The sequence below is a fragment of the Heterocephalus glaber genome, unplaced genomic scaffold (genome assembly GCF_053883595.1).
Source record: "Heterocephalus glaber isolate CG9 unplaced genomic scaffold, H.glaber_assembly_v1.0 deba00001547, whole genome shotgun sequence".
NCBI classification, from domain to species: domain Eukaryota; kingdom Metazoa; phylum Chordata; class Mammalia; order Rodentia; family Bathyergidae; genus Heterocephalus; species Heterocephalus glaber.
The window spans coordinates 512,177-531,172 of NW_028258340.1; positions in this window are offsets into that span (position 1 = coordinate 512,177).

Here is an 18,996-nt window from a genome sequence, read left to right on the forward strand (position 1 = left end):
CTCCTTTATCAAAGATGAGATGGCTGAGTGTCTCTGGAGTTGTTTCTGCATCTTCTAATCTGTTCCAATGGTCCTCAGGTCTGTTTCTTTGCTAGTACCATGCTGTTTTTATCACAGTAGCTTTGTGGTATAGTTTCAAGTTGGGTGTTGTGATACCCCCTGCCCTGTTTCTGTTGCCTAGAATTGTTCTTGCTGTTTTGGGTCTCTTCTTGTTCCAAATGAATTTTTGGATTGTTTTCTCAAGGTCCATGAAGTATGCTGTTGGGATTTCAATTGGGATTGCATTGAATCTATATAGCAGTTTAGGAAGTATGGCCATTTTCACTATGTTGATTCTTCCTACACAGGAGCAAGGGATGTCTTTCCATTTTCTGATATCGTCTTAAATCTTTCTTCAGAGTTCTATAGTTTTCAGAGAGGAGGTCTTTGATTTCTTTTGTAAGGCTGATTCCTAGGTATTTCAGTTTCTTGGATGCTATTGTGAAAGGAATTATTTGCCCTATTTCTCTCTCAGTGAGTCTGTTGTTCGTGTACAGAAAAGCTATTGATTTTTGTGTGTTGACCTTGTATCCAGCTACTTTACTGAATTTCATTATTAAGTCTAGAAGACCTTTGGTGGAGTTCTTGGGGTCTTCTATGTAGATTATCATGTCATCTGCAAATAATGACAATTTGACTTCTTCATTTCCTATCTATATTCCTTTTGTTTCTTTCTCTTTTCTAATTGCTGTTATCAATGTTTCTAACACTATGTTGAACAGGAGTGGTGCTAGTGGACATCCTTGTCATGTTCCTGATTTTAGTGTGAAGGATTTACGTTTTTGACCATTTAGTATGATATTGGCTGTTAGTTTTTCATAGATGGCTTTTATCAGATTGAGGTAGAGACCGTCTATTCCAATTTTTTGTAGGGTTTTTATCATAAATGCGCATTGGATTTTGTCAAATGCTTTTTCTGCATCTATTGAGATGATCATATGGTTTTTGTCCTTGGCTCTATTGATATAGTGTATTACATTGATTGATTTGCATATGTTGAACCATTTCTGCTGGGATTATAGGCCAATCTCACTAATAAACATAGATGAATCCCAGTTGGTCAGTTTGCAATTTTTTTGATTCTTTCGAAGAACCAACTCTTGGCTTCATTGATTTTCTGTATCATTCTCTTAGTCTCCATTGCATTGATTTCTCCTCTGATCTTTATAATTTCCTCCCTTGTATGAGCTTTGGGGTTGTCCTGCTCTTCTTTTTCTAGAAGCTTGAGGTTCAGCATCAGGTTGTTTAATTGAGCTCGTTCTGTTTTCCTAATATGCATATTCACTTCTATGAATTTCCCTTGTAAGACTGCTTTCATTGTGTCCCATAGATTCTGATATGTTGTATTGTCATTGTCATTTAATTGAAGGAAGTGTTTGATTTCTTCTTTAATTTCCTGTTTGACCCATTGGTTATTCAGAAGTGAGTTGTTCAATTTCCTTTTTTTTTTCCTTTGGTCCCGGGCATCAAACTCGGGTCCTTGCCCCTGCGAAGTAAGCAGCAAAACCACTGAGCTAAATCCCCAGCCCAAAGCTTTAATCTCCTGATTCTCCTTGTACTTTTCAGACTTTTTTTTTTTGGTACATGGGATAGAACTTGAGACCTTTTGCTTGCGAGGCAGGCGGTGGAACTGCTGAGCTAAATCTCCAGCCCGTGTTGTTCAGTTTCCAAGTGTTCATGAAATTCTTGTGGTTTCTTTTGCTATTGCTCTCCAATTTCGTTGCACTATGGTCTGATAGTATACAGGGGATAACTTCAATTCCTTTTTAGTTAAACATGTTCTATGAGCGAGTATTTGGTCTATTTTGGAGAATAACCCATGCACAGCTGAAGAGAATGTGTATTCTCATTTTGTGGGGTGGAACACTCTGTAAATATCTTTTAAGTTCTTTTGTTCAAGAGTTTGATTGAGTTCTAGTATTTCATTACTTTTTTTGTCTAGTTGATCTATCTATTTGTGACAGTGGGGTATTGAGGTCCCCCACTACTATTGTATCCGTGCTTATTTGATTTTTCATGTCCATTAGTATTTGTTTTATATAGTTGGGTGCACTAGTGTTTGGTGCATATATGTTTACGATTGTCATCTCTTCCTCTTGGATTGTTCCCTTTACAAGGATGCAGTGTCCTTCTTTGTCTCTCTTAATCAGTGTTGGTTTGAAATCCACTTGATCTGCCAAAAGGATAGCTACTCCTGCTTTTTTTCAGGTTCTTGTCACGTGGAGTATTGTGTTCCACTGTTTAAGTTTCAGTCTATGAGTTTCTTTTTGAATTAAGTTTGTTTCTTATATGCAGCATATTGTTGGATATTGCTTCTTGATCCATTCTACTAGTGTATTTCTTTTGATTGGTGAATTGAGACCATTAACATTGATAGGTAGAACTGATACATATTGACTTATCCTTGTCATGACTTTTTCTTTTTGTTGGATTCTCCCCCTTTGTGTTTAATTTTTTGTCATGCCTGATGGATTAATTGTGCTGGGCTTCCTGGGGTTGTGATCCTCATTGTCTTTTCCTAGGATATCGTCTAAAATTTTTTGGTGTGTTGGTTTGGTATTCATGAAGTTCCTCAGGATCTCTTTGGCATGAAAATATCTTATTTTTCCATCAATTTTGAAAGATGGTTTTGCAGGATACATTAATCTGATTTTGAGGTCGTTTTCCTTTGGGGCTTGAAATATGTCACTCCAAGCTCTTCTTGCCTTGAGGGTCTGTGTTGAGAAGTCTGCTGTGATTCTGATGGACTTTCCTTTGTGTGTGATTTGTTAGTTTCCTCTTAACTGCTTGTAGAATTTTTTTCTTTTGTTCGGTTTCTGGAATCTTAACTTTTACATGCCCATATATAGATTTTTTTTCTGATCCAGGCTGGTTAGAGTCATATGTGCCTCACTTATCTGTATGTCAAGTTCTTTCCCCCTGCTTGGGAAGTTTTCTGCCATCACTTCTGTGAACAATTTTTTTATGTTGTCTGCACTCTCTCCTGTTTCTTCTTTGACTCCAATCAGTCTTGTTATTCTTCTTTGCAATATCTAGCAGCTGCTGGATTGATTTCTTGTGGCCCCTTACTATTTTATTCCCCATTTTTAGGGGGGTACCACAGATCGAACTCAGGACCTTGCACTTGCAAGGCAGGCAACAGAACCACTGAGCTAAATCCCTGACTCCCCACCCCCTTACTATTTTAAGGAAATTTTTGTTTTCCTGGTCACTTATTGCAATCTTATCTTCTATATCTGAAATTCTGTCCTCTCACATTTGCTCATTCTGCTGCATAAACTTTTTTTTTTTTTGTACTGGGGATCGAACTTGGGTCCTTGCACTTGCGCAGCAGGCAGCGAATGCTGGATAAACTTTCAATTGAGCTTTTTTTTTTTGGTACTGGGAATTGAACTCGGGTCCTTGTGCTTGCACAGCAGGTGGTGAAACCACTGAGCCACATCCCTGGCCCTCAATGGAATTTTTAATCTCCTGGATATCTGCTTGCATCTCTTTTTCTTTTCTTTTTTTTTTTTTGGTACTGGGGACCAAACTCGGGACCTTTCGCTTGTGAGGCAGGTGTCGGAACCACTGAGCTAAATCCCTGGGCGTTTGCATCTGTTTTATGTATTCCATTTGTTTCCTATGTTGGGATTCCATCATGTTCCTCAGCTTCTCTATTTTTTTTTATCTGTGTCCTCTCTAGATTTATTAATCATGTCTTGCACTATGGACACAATCTCTGCTGATATCTGAGAAATTATTTCTGATTTAATTTTTTCAAATCCTATTTCATTGCCAGTTCAGGGAGTCTAGGTCATTGAGTATCAGATTTTTCCATCTCGTTGACCTTTAGAGTTTCTTTAGGTGATCTGGAAGTCTGGTTTTGATACTTGTTTATGTGTCTTCTCCTGGTGGGGGGGGATGTGTGCTGCTGGCACCTGCAAGGCTCACCTCCTCAGTGCTTGGCGAGGTGGTACAGCAGCCTGGAAGGTTCAACTCCTCTGCGCTGGTGGCAGCTCTGCTCCTCTGTGCTCTGGGTGGTGGTATGGTGGCCCAGAAATTTCACCTAGTGTGGTTTTAATTTGAAATTTTCTTAATAGTTAATAATGTTGCACATCTTTTCATGAGTTTCATTCCCATCTGATGTCCTCTTCAGTGAATGAACCTTCATACCTGTTGCTCATTTTCTAATAAGATTGTTTCTTTACTGTTGAGTTTTGAGAGATGTTTATATAGTCTAGGAACTTTGGTCAAATATGTGCTTTGTAGCTATTTTCTCATGGTCTGTAGGTTTTCGTTTCATGGGATTGTTCACAGAGCAAAATTTTTTAATTATCAATTTTTATTTTAAGAATTCTTCTTTTGGCATCAAGTCCAAATTCTATTTGCGTAGCTGTATTCATTAGCTTAATGTCACTGTGACAAAATATCTGAGATAAACAGTTTTGGGGGTTACTGGGCATTGAACCCAAGGTCTTTGTAATGAGCTGTATCCCCAGCCTCCCCCCTTTTATTATGAGACAGAACAGGCAGCTCTGCTGAGCCTGGCTTTGCCAGAAACTTCAGATCTAACAGCCCAGTTCAAAGATGCAGGTCAGAACAAGGATCCAGTGCTTAGAGCAGTGATGGCAAACCTATGGCACAAATGCCACAGCAGGCACACAGAGCCCTTTCTGTCAGCATGGGAGCCAAGTTGCCCAAGACCTTGAAATTGGGCATCTGAAATATTTTCCAAATCTAAAAATGCATTTAGAAAATCCTACAATATTTGCAGACAATCCTATAAGCCATCAGGAGATCTACAAGGAATTTTCTAGCATTGTAGCAGCTACAAAGGAGAATTTTAATGAGAGATTTTTACAGTTCCATAACATGGAGACAATTCTGTATTTTCTTACTTCTCCAGATAAAGCCAAATTTGAAGAACTTGTTCTTTCTTGCTTACACTGGTTAGATGTTGGAAGTCTGGAAATGAAGCTATTGGAATTTCAAGAAAGGTCTATGTGGAAAAATAAATTCTGTGCCCTGTGTGCAACACTTGAGAAGATAAGATTGTGAAGGGGTAACAGAGGACAGCACAATTGATAGTTTTGAAAGTGAAATCCTCTTTTTGGGTTTGTTTGTTTTGTTTTTTGAGACAGGGTCTCACTATGAAGTCCAGGCTGGCCTTGAACTGACTGTGTAGCCGAGGCTGGCCTGAAACTTGAGGCAGTCCTACCTAGGCCTCCCGAGTGCTGGGATTACTGGTGTGCGCCACCATGCCGGGCTTGAAAATGAAATCCTAAAGTGGAATTTTTAGGCAAATAATTTTAAATCAATGAAAGCACTTGGGGTTGGTCTTCTTACTTTGTTTGGATCATCTTATGCTTGTGAGCAGCTGTTTTCATCTTTGAATTATATCAAATCTAATACAAGAAACAGACTAACAGGCAACCCGAGTGCTGCATATGTTGCTCTCAAACTAACGAAGTGTGAGCCAAAGTCTGACAAATTATCAGCATGCATATGAAAGCAGAGGTCAAATTAATTGTACAAAAGCATGCCAAATGCAACTTTTACCTTTCAATAAAAAGCTGTTTGGGGCTGGGGATTTAGCTCAGTGTTGCCGCTGCCTGCTTCTCAAGTGCAAGGTCCCGAGTTCAGTTCCCAGTACCCCCCCCCCAAATCTGTTTGTATCACTGAAAGCTCTGTTATTGTGGTTTTCTTTTAAGACAGAAGATGTTAATGTATGAGTTGTTTTTTTCTAAACTAAGTTGGCATTTTGTGATAAATAAGTGGGTTTTGGGTTGCAGTTTGGGCAATTGGTCTCTAAAATGTTTGCCATCACTGGCCTAGATGGTGGCTGGTACTTTTTAAAAAAGTATATCTTTCTTTTATTTTTTTGTTTAACTTTATTTTTTATTAGTACATATTTGTCATACATGTTGAACACATTCACTATACGCAATTTGTACCTGTACATAACATAGCTTGATTCTTTTTTTTCCCATTCCCCTTCCCTCCTTTCAATCCTTCTTTTCCTCCCCATTTACAAAAGCTTTCTTTCCATTTTTCTTTATATTCTCTTTTTTCCCTTTTCCCCTCCTTCCCTTTCCCATCCCCCTTCTCTTGTTCCCTTTACCATTTGAACATATTCTTCCTACTTCCCAATATCTATTCTCCATTATGCTCCTTATTTACCCCATGGGTTTCCCACATAAGAGAAACAATGTGATATTTAAACTTGTGTGTCTGATTTATTTCACATAAGATTGTGGTCTCAAGGTGCATCCATTCTACAAATGACTTAGGTTTATCCTCCTTTATGACAGAATAGTACTCTATTGTATATAAATATCACATTTTCTTCACCTTTTCATCTGTTGATGGGCATATGGGCTGTTTCCAAGATTTAGCTCTTATAAATTTTGCTGCTGTAAACATAGGTATGCATATATCACTGTGATATGATGCTTTTAACTCTTTCAGAAAGATACCTAAGAGGGGAACAGCTGGGTCAAATGGAACCTCTAGTTTTAGTTTTTTGAGGAATTACCATACGGATTTCCATCGTGGTTGTACCAGTTCACACTCCCACCAGCAATTGAGAAGGGTTTCTTTTTTCCCACAGGGTGGCTGGTACTTTCTAAGTCACTAAGTCACTAAGGTGCTTAGTGTGAACATGAGATTCTCCTGCCTCAGCCTCCCAGAGTACTGGGATTATAGGTGTGTGCCATGATGCCCAGTCAGAGATAAAAAATTTATAAGGAGGAAAGGTTTATTTTGGCTCATGGTTTCAGAGGGTTTAGTCCATGGTCACTTGGCCCTATTGCTTTGTCTGTGGCTGCAGAGGACATCGTGGCAGGAGCACATAGTAGAGGAGGTCTGTTCACCTCATGGCAGTCAGAAAGCAAGGAGAGACAGCAAGGGGCTGGGATCCTGACCTCCCCATCAGGGCAGTGATGGGCTAACTTTCTCCCACTAGGCCTCACCTCCTAAAGGTTCCCCTGCTCCCAGTAGTGCTACAGGCTGGTTACCAAACCTTTAGCATAGGGGCCTCTTTGGGGAGACAGGATCCAAACCATAGCTGAGGGGTATAAAATATGGAAAATGGAGTGTTCTTGCTAAACTGAACAGAATTCTTGCTAAAACTAGATTTTTATATAGAAGTGCACAGATGGGCCTAGGACAGTGATAATGAACCTTTTAGAGCTTTCAATGATATAAACAGCCTGCTATGGTACACATGCCAAGGTTTGCCACCACTGGCCTTGGAAAAGATTTGGGGGCCTGACTTTGGTCAAGGAAAGAATGTCAGGAATCCCCCCTGCATAGCCTGAGCACCTAGTGGGCAGCTCTCCTGAGCCCACCTTTGCCAGGAACTGCAGATCTAATAGCCCATTTTAAAAAATGAAGATAACTATATGAGACCTTAAAGGACAGAACAAGGATCCAGTGCCTAGGTGGTGGCTGGTACTTTCTAAGCCACTTTTGGAGATTGGGGTGCTGGAGATTGAATTCATCGCCTTGCACAGGCTAAGCACCCACCCTATTGCTGAGCTACATCCCTAATGCAGTTCTTATCAGAATGTCAGTGAGATTTTTGTATATCAGTTTGTTCTAAAGTTTATATGGAAAAGACACAGATCCTAAAATAGCTAAAGCAATCTTGAGAAAAAGAATAAAGTAAGAGGAATTGCTGTACTAAATATTAAATCTTACTATGTAACTACAGTAATCAAGACAGTGTGGTTAAAAAAAAAGACAGTGTGGTATTGGAGAACAGATAGATACATAGATCAATGGAACAGAACAGAGAAATAGAGAACTCAGAAGTTGTCCCATACAAATGAGACCAACTGATTGTCTTTTTGAGACAACATCTTATTATATAGTCTAGGCTGGCCTGAAACTCACTATGTAGCCCAGTCTGGCCTTGTTTTTGGGATCCTCTTGCCTCAGCCTCCTAAGTGCTAGGATTACAGCCATGTACTACCATGCTGGGATTGACTAATTGATTTTTGACAAGGGCAAAAGCAATTCAGTGGAAGAAAAATAGTCTTTTCAACAAATGATGCTGGAGCCATAGGGCATCCATTAGCAGTGAAAAACAAAAATAGGATCCTGGGCCCAAATCACACTTTATACAAAGAGTAACTCAAAGCTGGGAATGGTGGCACACACCTGTAATCCCAGCACTTGGGAGACTGAAGCAGAAGGATTGCCATGAGTTTGAGGCCAGCCTGGGCTACATAGTGAGTTCAAGGCCAGCTTGAATTACAGAGTGAGACTTTGTCTTAAAAAAACGTAATTTGAATGGATCATGGACTTAATAGCAAAGCATAAAACAATAAAACTTTTAGGAAAATATCTTCGAGATTAGGGGTAGTGCTATAGTTTGGCCAAGTGTCCCCCAAAAGCCTGTGTGTTAAAGGCTTGGTTGCCAGCCTGTAACTGTTGGGAAGAGGTGAGGCCTTGCTTTGACTTGATTTTCTGAAATGTCCTTATTTTGCCTGCATTTTGGTTAGATAACACATCTTTTACAAAATCTTTATTGAGCTATGATTAACATACAATAGTCCCCCCTTATCCAACAGGAATACATTCTAAGACCTCCAGTAGACCTCTGAAACCACAGATGGGACTATACTTACATACCTATGATAAAGGTTAATTTATAAATTAATCATAGTAGAATATTAGCAACATTAGCTAATAATGAAATAAAACAATTACAGCAATATGCTATAGAAAATGTTATTTAAAAGTTAAGAATTGTTTATTTCTGGGATTTTCTTTTTTTTTTTTTTTTAGACAGGGTCTTGCTGTGTAGGCCAGGCTGGCCTCGAACTCACAGTGATCCTCCTGCCTCAGCCTCCCAAGTGCTGGGATTACAGACCTGCACCACCACACCTGGCTAAGAATTTTCTATTTTGGACCTTGATTGGCTGTGTGTAACTGAAACCATGACTAGCTCATTTGACATTTTATTCATCAATCAATTATTAAACAGCTACCCTGTGCCAGGCACTGTTCTAGGTAGTTGAGAACATAGCAATGAGTAAATTAGAAGAGTTCCTGTTCTCATAGATCCAACATGGAAGGTATCTTCTCCTTGGATTTTTTTTTTTTTGTATTTTTATTTTTCTGGTAGTGGGAACTGAACTCAGGACCTTGTGCTTGCCAGGCAGGCACAGCGCCACTGAGCTAAACTCCCAGCCCTAGAATTTTTAAAGAACTTTATCTCTCTAAGAATAATCTTTGTACGGGGTGGGACGGTCCCACAGCCTTCTGTTCTTGACCTTCTGTCTTCTTTCTACCTGCTAACCTGCTTTCTTTGTGCAATGAACTCCTCACTGTTTTAAACTTCTACCTACAGCCTTGCTTATATTGTTTGGAAGAGTCCCCCAAACTCCCCCGTGGGTGACAGCCTTTGGGAAGTTGGGAGATGAGGACCCGTTAAGAGGTGGGAGCTCTTAAGAAAGTCGAGTCATTTCGGGACTGGGTGTGCCCTCGAAGGGGATGTTGGGGTGCTGGTCCCTTCCTTTCTCTTTCACTTCTCAGCTGCCAGGAGGTGAGCTGTTTCCTCCCCTGCATCATCCCACCATGATGTACAGTTCTGCCGTAGGCCAAAAGAACCAGGGCCAAGTGACTGTAGACTGAAACCTCTGAAACTGTGATCCAAACCAACTGTTCCTCTTTTAAATTTATTTATCTCATGTATTTTTACAGAGAATGAAAACTACCAACACAATGCTTTTCATCACTAAATATGCCTCAGTGTTCTGATCTCTCTTCTGTGTGATCTATGGGAATGTCTCACAGATATTCCTAGCTCAGTATATCTAGAATGATCTTGTCACCTTACAGTCTAATTCCCTCTTCTCCCCTATCCCATCCCCCTACTCTGATACTAATGCTCAAATAACTCTGAAATGGAAGTACTCCAAACTCCTTCAGGTCTCCTTCCCCCTATTTCATAAAAAAGCAAGCCTTGAGGGTTTCACATCCTCAAACAAATTCTGTTCTAGTCCTTCTTGTTTTTCCCTCTATAGCTCTAGTTCAAGTTCCAGGCTCTTAATCTAGTTTCCCCTTTGTTATGGATTGAATTGTGCCCTCCCACTCCCACTAACATTTCTAGAATGAAGTCTTAATCCTCAATATGTGAAAACATGACCTTATTTGGAGAAAGAGTACTTTTTGTGCTTGTAGTGCTAGGGATGGAACTCAGGGCCCGGCACATGCTAGGCAAGTGCTCTACCACTGAGCTACACTTCCAGCCATGGACCCAGTCTTTAAAGAAGTAATCAAGTTAAAACAAGGTTATTGGGGTGGACCCTAATTTGATTTGACTGATGCCCTTACAAAAAGGAGGGAAATTTAAATACAGAAACATATACACAAGAAGAAGGCCATGCGAAGATGAAGCCAGAGATCAAGATGACAGTTCTACAAACCAAGAAATGCCAAAGATTGTCAACAAGCTATCAGCAGCTGAGTGAGAGGCACAAAGCAGATTCTCTCTGCAGCCTGCAGAAGGAACCAACGCTGCCAACATCCTGACCCTGAAGAAGTGCGAGATGATACATCTCTGCTGTGCAAGCCCCCTGGTTTATGGTGCTTTGTCATGGCAGACTGATCAGACTGACACCCTTCTGTTCTGGATCCCTCTTCCATTTCCTCTCAATACTGCAGCCAGAGGACTCAAATCTAAGGCAAGTCTTCTCATATCATTCCCCTCCTAAACCCAACCTTATTGCTAAATAAGCAATTTCTTGCAAAATCCTTTTTGCTAAATAAGCAATTTTTATTGTTAAATTCCCCTGCTAAACCCATCCAATTGGTCTTCCCTGTCTCCAAACAATGGTCCAGACTCCTTCAAATGGAGTTCAAGTTCTTCCTGCTTTGTTCTATTCTAACTGGTCCCACCTTTCAAACTGCCACCCTCACACCCATTTTAGCTTTTCATCGATCTGCTTGCAGCTCTTCATACTCTAGTGCTGGTTCATACCCTAGGCCCTCAATTCCTGCTGTTCTTTCTATCTGTAAAACTCCTCTGTACTTTCCTCTGTTGGCTAATTCTTATTCCTTCAATAACTTTTTTTTAGAAATAATGATAAAAAAGACATGATATTCAGTGTTGAAGATGGACCATAATGCAGGTTGGGAACAGGCTCACTTGGGAAGAATTTTGACAACTGAACAAAAAACCCTAAGGAGAGTTATACTCTTGGGTCCAGTAATATTCCTTCTGCTGTAACCATGATTAGCTTTTTTTTATTTCCTTGCACTGCTGGAGACTGAACCCAGGGTCCTGCAGATGCCAGGCACCTGTGCACTACCACTGAGCAACAACTTCAACCTGGTCCTTCTCTTGCCTACAGTGTGAGTGTTGCTTCCTGGCTTGGTCCTGGGTCACCCACACAGAGCACCCTTGGGCACAGAGAAGCCTGGCCTTCCCTCTCTGTAATTCCAGAACCCCAGATAACAGGTGTGGGGGTGAGTTCTGGGACAGTGAGTTCCCCTGGGGGCAAAGGAACAGCAGCCACTCAAGGTGACAACTGCCAAGCTGATGATGTGGGGAGTGACTGTCTCATATGCAGACTACAGGATAATAGCAGTGACCCCTGTCACACAATGTCCCCGCATCCTCCCCTGCTGGATAGTGAGCAGGGAATATACAGGAGTGGGGGGGGGCATTTATTTTTGGTTGAGGGTGTGAGTAGAGAAGAACCAAGTTGCTACACCAGCCCAACTTCAGGCTAATGCAGTCCCTCACAATGTGCTCAGGAAGGCTCCCAGCCAGTTAGCAAGGTGCAGCTCCTGGCAGGCCATGGAGACAGACCTGCCGGGGGTCAGCCCTAGTGGTCATGGGCTTCTCTGAGCCACACTGGGCTACAAACTCTGGGTTCAGCCAAAGCTTCAGGAGCCAGAACAAGGCCTTCATCATGGCTCGTCCTCTCAGAGGATACCCAGGGGCCTGCTTTCTGACAGAACTTGCTTCAAGGAGGGGAAGGGCAGCAACCTAGTATTTATTTGACGCCTGCAGTGTATGCTAGGCACCTTACTGGCTGTTTTTCTATAACTTATCTAATTCAAAGTGCAAAAGAAGTAATATAGTTTAAGTATGCAGTGTCCCCAAAGACTCATGTATTGAGGGCTTGATCCCCAATGGTGCAATCTGGTGAGGCCTAGATGAGATTGGATCACAAGGGCACTAACTTCAACAATGGATTAATTCACTGATGAATTCATAGCTGAATGGGCTTTTTTTCTCCCTCCCTTACCCTCCCTTCTTTTTTTTTTAAATTTTATTTTATTGGTACATTTTAGGTGTACAATATAATGACATTCATCATTGGAAATTTGCACCTTTACATAATCTCTCTTGGTTCTTATTTTTCCCCCTTCCCCTGCCCTCCCTTCAACCCCTCCATCCCTCTCTATTTACAAAGACTTTGTTTCCATTTTTTCCTTTTCTCATATTAATTCCATTCCCTTCTTTCCTTTCCCCTACCCCCCTACTTCCCCTTTTCTTCCTATTTCACATTACCTATTACACATTTAGTCCTTATTTACACTTTCAATTTCTCACACTAGAGAAACTATTCAGTATTTACACATATGTGTCCTATTTATTTCACTTAAGCATATCGCCTCAGTGTGCATCCATTTAGCTATAAATGTCTCCAATTTCTCATTCTTTATGGCTGAGTAGTACTCCATGTTTTAAAAAAACCCCACATTTTCTTTATCCAGTCTCCAGTTGATGTGCATTTGGGCTGCTTCCAAGTTTTAGCTATTACAAACTGTGCTGCTATGAACATGGGTGCACATATATCACTGTTACCCTCTCTTCTTGTGTTGTGCCCAGATTGTGAAGTCCCCAAAGACCACCAGGAAGCCGTTTCCGATGCAAGCACACAAGGGTCGTTTATTCAAGCTCGAGCAGGGACTCTCAACTGTCACCGACGCAGCGGGTCAAGATTGAGAGCCCCGCATTTCAAATTAGCGGGGTTTTTACTAAAGTTACAGCAAGGTTTGGGGATTTTCCATTTAGCAATCACATGATTGGTTGGCATTTAGCAAGCATGAAGTGTATACTTCTGATTGGCTAGGCCCATCGGGGGTTGAGGGGTGATTACGTATAGGTTTTACGAGGGAAAAGAGGGACAAAGGTTAGTGGCTGACTGTCAAGTACTGGCAGTCAGTAGACACAATGGCTAATGGTCACGACCATGGCACACTGACAGATTGTTTTACAAATAGGGGGCGGGGGGGGGACACGTTTATTTCCTGGGCAAACAGACGGTTGAGCAATTAACTTGAGAATTTTGGTTTGTTACAGATTGTATCTTCTGTCCCAGAGCAAACACATTTTAACCATTAATTTGAGAGGCTAGGGGAATGTTGGATTTTAGCAAAATGGAGTCGCTTTGGTCTCACATTCCCCCCTTCTCATGATGCTATAGAGGACCAATCATGGGCCTCTGGGGGTTAATTTTATTAGGTCTGTAGAGACTAGCTGGTATTGGGACCTGAGTACCATCAGCTGTACAGTGTTAATGCATTTTCTGATGAAGGAGACTCTGGCAACACTACAGCTAGACGACTCAAACAGCAACGGGTCTTGGTTAAATTTGCTGGAATATAATTAAAGGTTATTTATTAATTTTTTTTTTACAGGTATAAAACCATCTTGTGGGCAGGGAGATATGGTAATTGTTACACACAATTTTTTTGTTTTATATGGCAGGACTGTTGTGCCCAGATTGTAAGGTCCCAAAGACCACCAGGAGGCTGTTTCCGATGTAAGCACATGAGGGTCGTTTATTCAAGCTTAAGCAGGGACTCTCAATGGATCGAGATTGAGAGCCCCGAGTTCCAAATTAGCACGGTTTTTATAGAGGTTACAACAAGGTTTGGAGATTTTCCACTTAGCAATTACAATGATTGGTCAGTGCTTAACATGCATGAAGTGCACATTTCTGATTGGGTGAACTCATCAGGGGTAAGGGGTGATTACGTATAGGTTTTACAAAAGAAAAGAAGGACAAAGGTTAGTGGGCAACTGTCACGTATTGATGGTCAGCAGACACGGTGACTAATGGTCACGACCACCCAGCACTAACAGTCAGCACATTGACAGACGGTTCCTACAGATAGTGGGCCCAGGATGTTCATTTCCTGGGTAAACAGATGGCTGAGTAATTAATTTAGGAACTTTGGTTTGTTACAGATTGTATCTTTTGTTCCAGAGCAAACACATTTTAACCATTAATTTGAGAGGCTAGGGGAATGGTGGATTTTAGCAAAATGGAGTCGCTTTGGTCTCACAGACATCCCTTTTGACCGTTTTATCCTCAGACATTTGGTTGTACAATTTTCATACATAGCACATTCAGTTTTGTTTGACATAATTACCTTGGGTGTATATAATTTGACAGCATTTTTAGGTTTACAGCAGGTGTCATGCCCCCAATTATAACTATCCAGGTAAGTAAGATTTTTTTTTTCCTGGGATGTCCTTAAATAGGGTATAGGGTCGTATTAATTTTAAAGAGGTGCATACCGGAATGAGACAGCTTCCCAGCACATAATGGAAATTTACATCAGCATTTAAGCAGAATTCATACAAGTCAAGTGAGTTCGCCAATTGAATCCATACATTTTTTGTGTGATCTAGTCCTCTTGGGGGCAATAATGTCAGTGTCCCAGAGAATATTATCATTAAGGTGAAACATCTCCAGCCCCTTCCAGTCTTAGCTTTTGGTCACCTGGTTGGCTGATAACCTTCTATTTGTCCTTTTTGACGTCCACAGGGGGTCCTGCTTTCAGATGGTTGCGATGTATCCAGGCAGATTGTCCAGCTACCTTCACCGCCAAGGGAGTTGACAGGACAGCAGGAACCGGTCCCTTCCAATGAGGTTCTAGGATGTTGGAATCAAACCTGTGAATTAAAACCAAATCTCTCGGCTTATAGGGTAAAGGTTGTAAAGGTTTTTTTTTTTGTTTTTTTTTTTGGACTAGTCATCATTTTTTATCGTAATGTCTCATGTAGCTCTGACTGAAGCTGATGAACTGCTTTTAAGGATTTAAGGAGTCAAAGGTGGGAAAATTTTTCCTTCAATTCTACATCTATTAATGGAATGATTGGGGGAGATCGCCCATAAACAATCTGGAAGGGGGACAGATTGAGGGGAGGCTTGGGAGTGCACCTCATTTGGAGGAGGGCAAAAGGGAGAAGCTCTACCCAACCTAGTTCAGTCTCCAAGCATAATTTAGTCAGAATCTCCTTTAAAATTCGATTTGTTTTTTTTTCTACCTGTCTTGAACTTTGAGGCCTATAGGCACAGTGTAGATTCCACTTTATTCTAAGGATATTACTAATTAACTTAGATATCTTAGCCGTAAAGGCTAGACCATTGTCGGACCCCAGAGCTAAGGGCAAACCAAAATGGGGAGCTATTTCTGTCAGGAGCCTTTTAACTGTTACTTCTGCTGTCTCCTTCTTAGTGGGGTATGCTTCTACCCATCCTGAAAATGTATCCACAAAAACTAGCAAGTATTTGTACCCATACATGCCAGGCTTTATTTCAGTAATGTCCAACTTCCAATGTTCTCCTGGAGTTAGTCCTCTGTGTCGGACCCCAGGGGGCCCGATTACTCGATTAGCATTTACCTTGAGGCAGGTGGGGCATCGTCTCACCATGTCCTGGGCCTTTTGGGCTAATCCCTGGCTGACGAAATGGGGTTGTAAGGCAGCCATCATCTTTTTCTTGCCGAGGTGGGTGGACTCATGTAGTTCTTGCAGCAACGTGTCTGCTACAGTGGCTGGGAGCATCACCTTTCCCTCCTTAGTCGTCCATCACCCATGTCTTCCTCGAGTCCAGCATCTCCTGTTCATTTCCATTATCTCCTTGTCTGTATAGTCAGGTTTTTCTGGGAGTACCGGTGTGGGAAGCAGAACCATTTGTTTCCCCACTGATTTTTGGGCAGCTTGTTTTGCCGCCTGGTCAGCAGCATTATTACCAATCATCTCGGGGCTAAGCCCCTTCTGGTGCCCGCGGCAATGGATGATGGCGACCTCTCAAGGCAACCAGATTGTTTGTAGAAATGCCAATATCTCAGTCTTATTTTTAATTTTCTTTCCTTTAGAGGTCAACAATGGTCTTCTATTCTGATAAATCTCCCCATGTATATGGGCGGTGGCAAAAGCATAACGGCTATCAGTGAATATATTTACCCTTTTTCCTTTTCCCAATTCCAGAGCCTTAGTTAAAGCAATCAGCTCAGCCCTCTGTGCTCATGTCCCTTGAGGTAGCCCCTGCTCCCATTCCACCTGTTGGTCCTGGTTGACCACTGCTGTTCCAGCATACCGCACATCATCACGAACGAAACTGCACCCATCAGTATAGAACATTATCTCTATGTGGGGGAGGGCCTGGTCCGTCAAGTCCAGACGTCCTCCCCTCGAGTTTTCAAGAGTTTCGATACAATCATGGATGGGCATTTGTTCGTCAGATTCTGGGAGTAGAGTAGCCGGATTGAGGCCAGTGGTGGTGGCAAACTTAATGCATGGCTGTTCTAATAAGAGTCCTTGATATTGTAACAGTCTGGCATTAGACAGCCATTTTCTAGGTGAGCTATTCAACAAGGGCTCAATGGCATGGGGAGTGATCAAAGTTAAATCCTGTCCAAAGGTCAATTTGTCAGCCTCTCGGGTTAAAGCAGCTGCTGCTGCTATTGTCCTCAAACAATTAGGCCACCCTCAGGCCACTGGGTCGAGCTTCTTTGAGAGGTATGCTACAGGCTGCTTCCATGGCCCCAAAAGCTGAGTAATCACTCCCTTAGCCACCCCATTTTTCTCTGTCACATACAAAGTAAAGGGCTTGCTTAAGTCTGGCAATGCCAGGGCTGGTGCCGATGCAAGTGCAGTCTTAAGCAATTGAAATGCCTGCTGGCAAGCCTCAGTCCATTCGAGGGGTGTATTTCCTCCCGCAGTGGCCTCATGCAGGGGTTTGGCAATCTCAGCAAAGCCAGGAATCCAAATCCTGCAATAGCCAACTACCCCTAGGAACCCTTGCACCTGTTTCTTTGAGCCTGGCTTCGGAATCTGGAGAATTGCAGATACTCTCGATTCTGCCAGCCTCCTCTTTCCCTTTTCAAGAATATAGCCCAAGTAGGTTACCTTGATCCGGCAGAGTTGAGCTTTCTTCCAGGACACCTGATATCCCAGTTCCTGGAGGGCTTTCAGGAGGCCCTTGGTGGCTGCAATGCATTCTTTATCAGTTGAAGTCACCACCAAGAGGTCATCAACATACTGAAGAATAGTCGCCTGGGGAAACACTTTTCTTGCCTCTTGCAGATCTTTGCTGAGAGCTTCCCCGAACAGAGTGGGGGAGTTTTTGAATCCCTGCGGCAGCCGGGTCCATGTCAGCTGTCCAGTTGTTCCGGTGTCTGGGTCAGTCCATTTGAAGGCAAAGGGCCTGGCTCACAGGTGCTAGAGGCAGGCTGAAAAATGCATCTTTAAGGTCTAATACTGAGTACCACACATGACCGGGAGGGATGAGACTCAACAGAGTATAGGGGTTTGGTACTGTTGGGTGAATGGTCTCCACCTGGCTGTTTACTTTTTATAAATCCTGTACTGGTCTGAAGTCTGAGGTGTTGGGCTTTTTCACGGGAAGCAGTGGTGTATTCCAGGCTGTCTGGCAAGGGATCAAGATGCCGGCTTTCTGGAGTCAGTGGATGTGTTTGGAGATCCCCACCTTGGCCTCGTCAATCTTTTTTTATCTACTGGAAGAACCCCATCTCTTTCTTTCTTAGTCTCCTTCTCTCTCTTTCTTTTCAACTTTTCACAATCCCTCTTGTAATGGCCCTTCTCTTTGCAATATGCACATTGATCCTTCTCTAACAAGGTCCATACTTTACTTTTATCCTCTTTTTAAAATTTTCTCTGTATTCCTTTCAGATAAAACCTCCATCTGCCAAGGCTGTAATGTTCACCTTTCCTATCTTTTTAGCCATTTATCCTCAAAAGGATCCCTATTGTTAAACACCTTCATCGCCACACTCATCAAGTTTTTCCTATTCTCTCTCTCAAATCCTTCCATCCACTGCAGTTTTTTTCTAATATCTGGGGCCGACTGAGTAACAAAAGCCAAATTAATTGCCTGTCGATTTGTAGGGGCATCTGGGTCAATTGGAGTATATGTACGGTATGCTTCCAACAGACGCTCCAGAAAGGCAGAAGGGGATTTCTCAGGTCCTTGAAGGACCTTGCTTACCTTGCTCAAATTGGTAGGCTTTCGAGTGGCTCCCCTCAAGCCAGCTAGGAGATGCTGATGGTAGTTTTGGAGAACTTCTCTCCTGCCTGAGGAATTAACTTGCCATGGGGAATGGGTGGACAGAAGTTGTGCCTTAACACGGGCCCAGTGTTTCTCATCAAGTGGGCCCTATCGCTCTCAGTGGACAAACAGTAGAGTTTGCTGGGCCTGCCAGCGAGGCGGCACACTGGTGGCGAGTATTCTGGGTGGGGCCATCATGGTTGCTGGCACCAGAGGCCAGCTCTCCTTCCCCAGCTCCGGCTGGGGCCGGGTCATTTTTTTTTTCTGCCTGCTGTCGGGGAGAAGAGAGAGAGTAAGGGGGGGGAATGAGATTTTCCTCAGTCCCTCCTTGGAGGACCAGGTAAAGCGGCGCAGTTGGCTTGGTTTCGGTTTGCCTTTTGTTGTCACGCCCTCTGGGAATCTTCTCACAGGCTGTCAGGATTACCTCCGGCTGCTGTTTCTGTGGAGGCAAAAAGGGCTTGACCCATGGGGGTGGGTCCCGGATTAGACTCTCCCAAGTGACAATGTAGGGAACTTGATCAGGGTGTCCCATATGAGAACGGAAGACGACCTCCCGGACTCTCTTTGTGGTCCCTAGATCAAAGGTCCCCTCAGGTGGCCAACCTACCCCAAAGGCAGGCCGTTCCGAGTTACAAAGGGTGATGAA